Consider the following 7,201-nt stretch of genomic DNA (forward strand, 5'->3'; position numbering starts at 1 on the left):
GTTATGACACCACAGCACTCTACTGGGAGTGATGAGATTGTGTCTCAAAAAATAAAAATAGAATTGGGTGGGATTGATACATCCAAAGCCATAATGGGAACCAGGAATCAAGAAAGGGGGGAGGGCCAAGCATGCCCATCCCAGGCATACCTCTTGCTAGTATCGCCCCTGTCTCCCTCCATATACTTGCCCTCAAGACAGACCTGGAAGTAGCACAGAGGAATCTGAGTTACACCCAGGAACTAGACACCCCTCTTCCATTCCCTTTCTAAATCTTGTACTGAGACAAAGCCACCCGTGCTTGGTTGTGAGGTGAATGGGCTTCAGCCAGTGCCTAGTCTTGGTGGGCTCTTCAAATGCCCTGTACCAACCTGTTTCCTAGGTCAAGGACATTTTTGGGAGCTCCCCATGAGCTCTTCCTTAGCTCCCTCATTCTCTTCTGCAGCAGCGGAGAAACCCTCCCTACAGCATGAGTGTCTCTCCCAAAAGCTAAAATCAAGGCTTCTCCCTGGTGCCAGCCCAAGAAGGGAGTCCAAGTAGCACCTAATCTTAATGTTTGTGGTCCTTTTCCTTTCTCTTTTGTACTAAAACAGACAGAGTAAAAACTACAAGCTCTTGGGGATAACAGGGGGGATTGGGGATGAGTGTTAAGTTTTTCTACAGTCCTTTGAAGGCCTTGGCCTCCTGCCCAGATATGAGTCAGGAACTGTATGTCCCAGAGAACTGGCTTCTAAACCATCTGCTTTGAGCTTAAAGAGCCTAGAGGGCCTCGTGGGATGCTCTGTTCAAATTAGCCAAGAAAGGCAGGGCGCAAACAACACAGCAGGAGGGACCTTGGCCAGTCTGAGCCGCTGACGGTATGGAGGAAAGGGGCAGATACATGACACCAGGGCACTATAAGGGCATGGTAAGTCCCAGAACAGAGAGCTCCTCTCACAGCCCAGCTCCATTGCTCCCAGAACCACAACTTCTACAACCCCTTTCCACGAAACTAATGCTTTGTGAGCAACTAACAACATTATGCCAGACACTTTCCCCACAAAAAGAAAGATATTCTCTTCTACCAGTCACAGGAACCAATGTCAGAAAAATTAATTGCCTTCTACAAGGTCATGCAGCAAGATTCAATGAGACCAGGACCAGTTCCCTCATGAATAGTTGCCAAAGCTGCTAGAAAATGATTCTCCCTTTCAGTGAGCAGGTAGACAGCCTGAGGATAATGGCCAGGAGGGGATACAGAAAGCCACACTCACTTAAAAATAATAATACTGTCAGATGGGCCTGTGGCTTAGTGAGTAGGGCGCCGACCCCATATACCGAGGGTGGCAGGTTAAAACCCTGCCCCGACCAAACTGCAACAAAAAAAATACCCGGGTGCTGTGGCGGGCACCTGTAGTCCCAGCTACTCGGGAGGCTGAGGCAAGCAAATTGCCTAAGCCCAAGAGCTGGAGGTTGCTGTGAGCTGTGATGCCATAGCACTCTACCGAGGGCAATAAAGTGAGACTCTGTTTCTACAAAAAAAAAATAATAAATAATAATACTGTTGTTATAAAAGTCACTGACTTGAAGCTCATTTAAAAAAAGAACAGAAAGTCACACTCCTTTTATGCTTACAACACAACTTACTCCATCCAGGAGAAAACATATCCTCCTTGTCCCTTTGATACACACTATCTTTTTTTTGTGGTTTTTTGGCCGGGGCTGGGTTTGAACCCGCACACCTCCGGCATATGGGACCGGCACCCTACTCGAGCCACAGGCACCGCCCAATACACACTATCTTTAAGAATGGGTCAGGCGAATTAGTCCGAGTGGAGCAAGCGAGGAGAGTGGTTGTGTGGTGGCGTCTTAGAAACCGGTAGTACTTGCAGCATGACTGACCAACTGACTGAAGAGCAGGTGCAGAATTTAAAGAAGCTTTTTCACTATTTGACAAGGATAGTGATGGAACTATAAAAACAAAGGAATTGGGAACTGTAATGAGGTCTCTTGGACAGAATCCCACAGAAGCAGAGTTACAGGACATGATTAATGAAGTAGATGCTGATGGTAATGGCACAATTGACTTCCCTCAATTTCTGACAATGATGGCAAGAAAAATGAAAGACACTGACAGACAGTGAAGAAGAAATTAGAGAAGCATTCCGTGTGTTTTATAAGGATGGCAACAGCTATATCAGTGCAGCAGAGCTTCGCCATGTGATGACAAATCTCAGAAGTTAACAGATGAAAAGATTGACAAAATGATCAGAGAAGCAGATATTGATGGTGATGGTCAAGTAAACTATGAAGAGTTTGTACAAATGATGACAACAGAGTGAAGACATTGTACAGAATGTGTTAAATTTCTTGTACAAAATTGTTTATTTGTCTTTTCTTTGTTTGTAACTTATCTGTAAAAGGTTTCTCACTACTGTCAAAAAATATGCATGTATAGTAATTAGGACTTCATTCCTCCATGTTATCTTCCCTTATCCTTATCTTACTGTCATTGTCCTGAAACCGTATTTTAGGAAATTGATCAGGCGGCACCTGTGGCTCAAGGAGTAGAGCGCTGGCCCCATATACCGGGGGTGGTTGGTTCAAGCCCAGCCCTAGCTAAAACTGCAAAAAAAAAAAAAAAAGGAAATTGATCAAGTAACATGTTGCATGTGGCTTACTCTGGATATAGCTAAGCCCTTCTGCACATCTAAACTTAGATGGAGTTGGTCAAATGAGGGAACATTTGGGTTATGCTTTTTTTTTTTTTTTGCAGTTTTTCACCAGGGCTGGGTTTGAACCCTCCACCTCCGGTATATGGGGCTGGTACCCTACTCCTTTGAGCCACAGGCACTACCCTGGGTTATGCCTGTTTTTTTTTTTATTGTTAAATCATAGCTGTGTACATTAGTGCAATCAAGGGGTACAATGTGCTGGTTTCATATACAATCTGAAATAGTCTCATCAAACTATTCAACGCAGGCTTCATGGCATTTTCTTAGTTATTGTATGTAGACATTTGTATTCTGCATTTAGTAAGTTTCGCCTGTACCCATTCTAAGATGCACCGTAGGTGTGGCCCCACCAATTACCCTCCCTCCCTCCACCCTCCCTCCATATGCCTGTTTTTAAAGTAGTTTGTTTTTAGGAACTGTCAGCATGTTGTTGAAGCGTGGGGTTGTAACTCTGCATGGACTATGGACAGTCAACAATATGTACTTAAAAGTTGCACTATTTCAAAACAGGTGTATTATCCAGGTACTTACACAATTTTGTTGTTGTTGTTGCAGTTCTGCCGGGGCTGGGTTTGAACCCGCCACCCTCGGTATATGGGGCCGGCGCCCTACTCACTGAGCCACAGGCGCCACCCTTGTGGCAGGCGCCACTTGTACAATATTTTTTTTGTACTGCTGGTCCTGTACCAGAATCATTTTCTTTTATTGTTACTTGCTTTTAAACTTTGTTTAGCCAGTTAAAGAAAATCTGCTTATGGCACAATTTGCCTCAAATCCATTCCAAGTTGTATATTTGTTTTCCAAATAAAAAATTACAATTTACCCCCTCCCAAAAAAAAGAATGGGTCAGGCAATAAGAACAAGTTTTACAAGTGGAAATTTTATGGTGGAGGGAGAAAAAGACTTTCCTAGAGTCTCACAGAGTGTAAGAGAATAGTTCAGATAAATGGAGCTGACCAAGAAGCCAGGCAAATCCATGGGAGGAAGACTGACAAGGCACCCCTCACTCCTAAAATTCTCTGCAGTCATGGATGTTCACATGGATTGAAAAACCAATCCTCAGGCATAGTTTCTAGGGGACAGATTTGGGGAAGGTAGAGAGCCTCTGGGGCTGATCTTTAGTTTACCAAGAGTTCTCAAGCTTGGATTCATGTAAGACTCACTGGAGATCTTTCAAATAACAATTATATTTGCAATACATATATCTGACAGAGGACTAAAATCCAGAATATATAAAGATTCCCCTGAAAACCAATAATAAAATCATAACCCAAAAATATGGGCAAAAGATCTCATGAGAGAGGATATAGGAATGGTTGATAAGCACATGAAAAGATGATCAACATAATTAGTCATTAGGGAAATGTGACTTAAAAATATGGTAAGATACCACTGCATATCCATGAAAATGGCTATAATTAAAAAAACAGAAAATATGAGTGGTGCCTGTGGCTCAAAGGGGTAGGGCGCCAGCGCCGTATGCTGGAGGTGGCGGGTTCAAACCCAGCCCCCGCCAAAAACTGCAAGAATAAAAAAAAAAGACAGAAAATACAAGGTGTTGGCAGGATGTGGAGCAGCGGTAACTGATACAACCACTTTGGAAACTGGCAGTTTCAAATAAAAAAAAAAAAAAATTTGCAATTTTTGTCCGGGGCTGAGTTTGAACCCGCCACCTCCGGTATATGGGGCCGGCGCCCTACTCCTTTGAGCCACAGGTGCCTCCCAGTTTCAAATAAAATTAAACATAAACCCAGTAATTCCACTCCAAGAGAGATGAGTACATGTGCCCATGCAAGGGTGTCCAACCTTTTGGCTTCTCGGCACCACATTGGAAGAAGAGTTGTCTTGGGCCACACATTACACACACAAACACTAACAAAAGCTGATGAGTGGAAAAAAAAATTCTGTGCATAATTTTTGTGATATCTGCCACCACAGATACGCAAAAATGTCCTCACATAATCTATGTGCAGCCCACGGGGCACAGGTTGGTCACACCTCCATGATTTCTAATAGCCAAAAACTGGAAACAACTCAAATGCCCCTGGACATTTGAATGGATAAACTTTGGTATAAATACCATTCAGCAATAAAAGAAATGAACTATTGATCAGTGAAACAATTTGGATGGATCTTGAAAGCATTATAATAAGTGAAAGAAGCCAATCTCAAAATGTTATTACTGCTTGAACTTCCATGAAGTTCAAGAACAATCAAATGAATCTATAATAAAAATCAGTACAGTGGGCCTGTAATCCTAGCACCCTGGGAGGCCAAGGTGGGAGTTCACTTGAGCTCAGGAGTTTGAGACCAGCCTGAACAAGAGCAAGCCCCTGTCTCTACTAAAGACAGAAAAATTAGCTAAGCATGGTGGTGCACACTTGTCCTCCCTCAGCTACTAGGGTGGCTGAGCCAGAAGGATCGCTTGAACCCAAGAGTTTGAGGTTGCCATGAGGTAGGCAGATGCCACAGCACTCTAGCCTGGACAACAGAGTGAGACTTGGTCTCAACAACAACAAAAAAGTTAGAACTATGACTGACTCTGACGGGGCAGGGAACATTGACTGGAGCCACGGAAATATTGTGTGTTTTTGAGGCAGTAGTTACATGGGTACCCACAATTCATTGAACTATACACTTAAGATATAGCATTTTACTGTGTGTAAATTATACCTCAATTTAAAAACTCATACTCAGGCCTCAATCCTAACTAATTAAATCAAAATCTCTAGAGGTGGGTCCTGGACAAGGGAATATTTTTTTTTTTTGAGACAGAGTCTCAAGCTGTTGCCCTAGGTCGAGTGCTGTAGCATCATAGCTCACAGCAACTTCCAACTCTTGGGCTCAAGTGATTCTCCTGCCTCAGTATTTCTATTTTTAGTAGAGACAGAGGGTGGGGTGGTGGTATCTCACTCTTACTCAGGCTGGTTTCGAACTTGTGAGCTCAAGCAATCCACCTGCCTTGGCCTCCCAGAGTGCTAGGATTATAGGCATGAGCCACCACACCCAGCTATAAGGGAATTTTTAAAATCTCCCAGGTGATACTAATATGCAGCCAGCAGTGAGAACCCCTGATACTATTATGACCACCTTTTCCTGGCAACAGACCCTCTCAGCCTCTTGTGTTATGGACACTTTTCAAAAGTTCCCATCAGAGACTCAGCACCTGTACCACAGTGGTTACGGCACCAGCCACATACAGTGAGGCTGGCGGGTTTGAACCTGGCCCAGGCCTGCTAAACGACAATGACAACTGCAACAAAAAATAGGCAAGCATTGTGGTGGGTGCCTGTAGTCCCAGCTACTTGGAGGCTGAGGCAAAAGAATCGCTTAAGCCCAACAGTTTGAGGTTGCTGTGAGCTGTGACACCATAGCACTCTACCAAGGGCAATGTAGTGAGACTCTGTCTCAAAAAAAAAAAAAAAAAAAAAAAGAGCGGTGCCTGTGGTTCAGTGAGTAGGACACCGGCCCCATATGCTGAGGGTGGCGGGTTCAAACCCAGCCCCGGCCAAACTGCAACAAAAAAATAGCCGGGCGTTGTGGCGCGCACCCAGCTGCTTGAGAAGCTGAGGCAAGAGAATCGCGTAAGCCCAAGAGTTAGAGGTTGCTGTGAGCCGTGTGACGCCACAGCACTCTACCGGAGGGCGGTACAGTGAGACTCTGTCTCTACAAAAAAAAAAAAAAAAATGCCCATCATAAAAAGTCTCTGTCATTATCACTACCAGAGGTAGAAAGGTGATGATGGAATGTGAATGGAGGAAAGTACTTACCAATATATTTTAGAGGTTGTTTCATATCAAAACATAAAGGCACTGAATTGTTTACTTTAAAATAGTTAAAACAGTGAATTTTATGTGAATTTCATCTCTATTTTTAAATATTTCTTTGTAGCGACAGCATCTTGCTTGTTGTCCAGGCTCTTTTGGAACTCCTGGATTTAAATGGTCCTCTGGCCTAGGCCTCCCAAAGTGCTGGGATTACAGGCATGAGCCGCTGTGCCTGGCCCATCTCAATTTTTTTTTTTTTATTGTTGGGGATTTATTGAGGCTACAATAAGCCAGGTTACACTGATTGCATTTGTTAGGTAAAGTCCCTCTTGCAATCCTGTCTTGCCCCCAAAAGGTGTGGCACACACCAAGGCCCCACCCCCTCCCTCCTTCCCTCTCTCTGCTCTTCCTTTCCCCACCCCTCCCTCCTTCTTTCTCTCTCTGCTCTTCCCTTCCCCAACCCCCACCGTGACCTTAACTGTCATTAATTGTCCTCATATCAAAATTGAGTACATAGGATTCATGCTTCTCCATTCTTGTGATGCTTTACTAAGAATAATGTCTTCCACTTCCATCCAGGTTAATACGAAGGATGTAAAGTCTCCATTTTTTTTAATGGCTGAGTAGTATTCCATGGTGTACATATACCACAGCTTGTTAATCCATTCCTGGGTTGGTGGGCATTTAGGCTGTTTCCACATTTTGGCAATTGTAAATTGA

General features: G+C 43.8%; 1 pseudogene; it reads left to right on the plus strand.

The window, feature by feature from the left end:
• The first annotated feature begins 1,872 nt into the window (after nt 1–1,872).
• On the plus strand, nt 1,873–2,453 carry LOC128577289 (calmodulin-1-like; annotated as a pseudogene).
• The last annotated feature ends 4,748 nt before the right edge of the window (nt 2,454–7,201 follow it).

This window comes from Nycticebus coucang, chromosome X (assembly GCF_027406575.1).
Source record: "Nycticebus coucang isolate mNycCou1 chromosome X, mNycCou1.pri, whole genome shotgun sequence".
NCBI classification, from domain to species: Eukaryota; Metazoa; Chordata; class Mammalia; order Primates; family Lorisidae; genus Nycticebus; species Nycticebus coucang.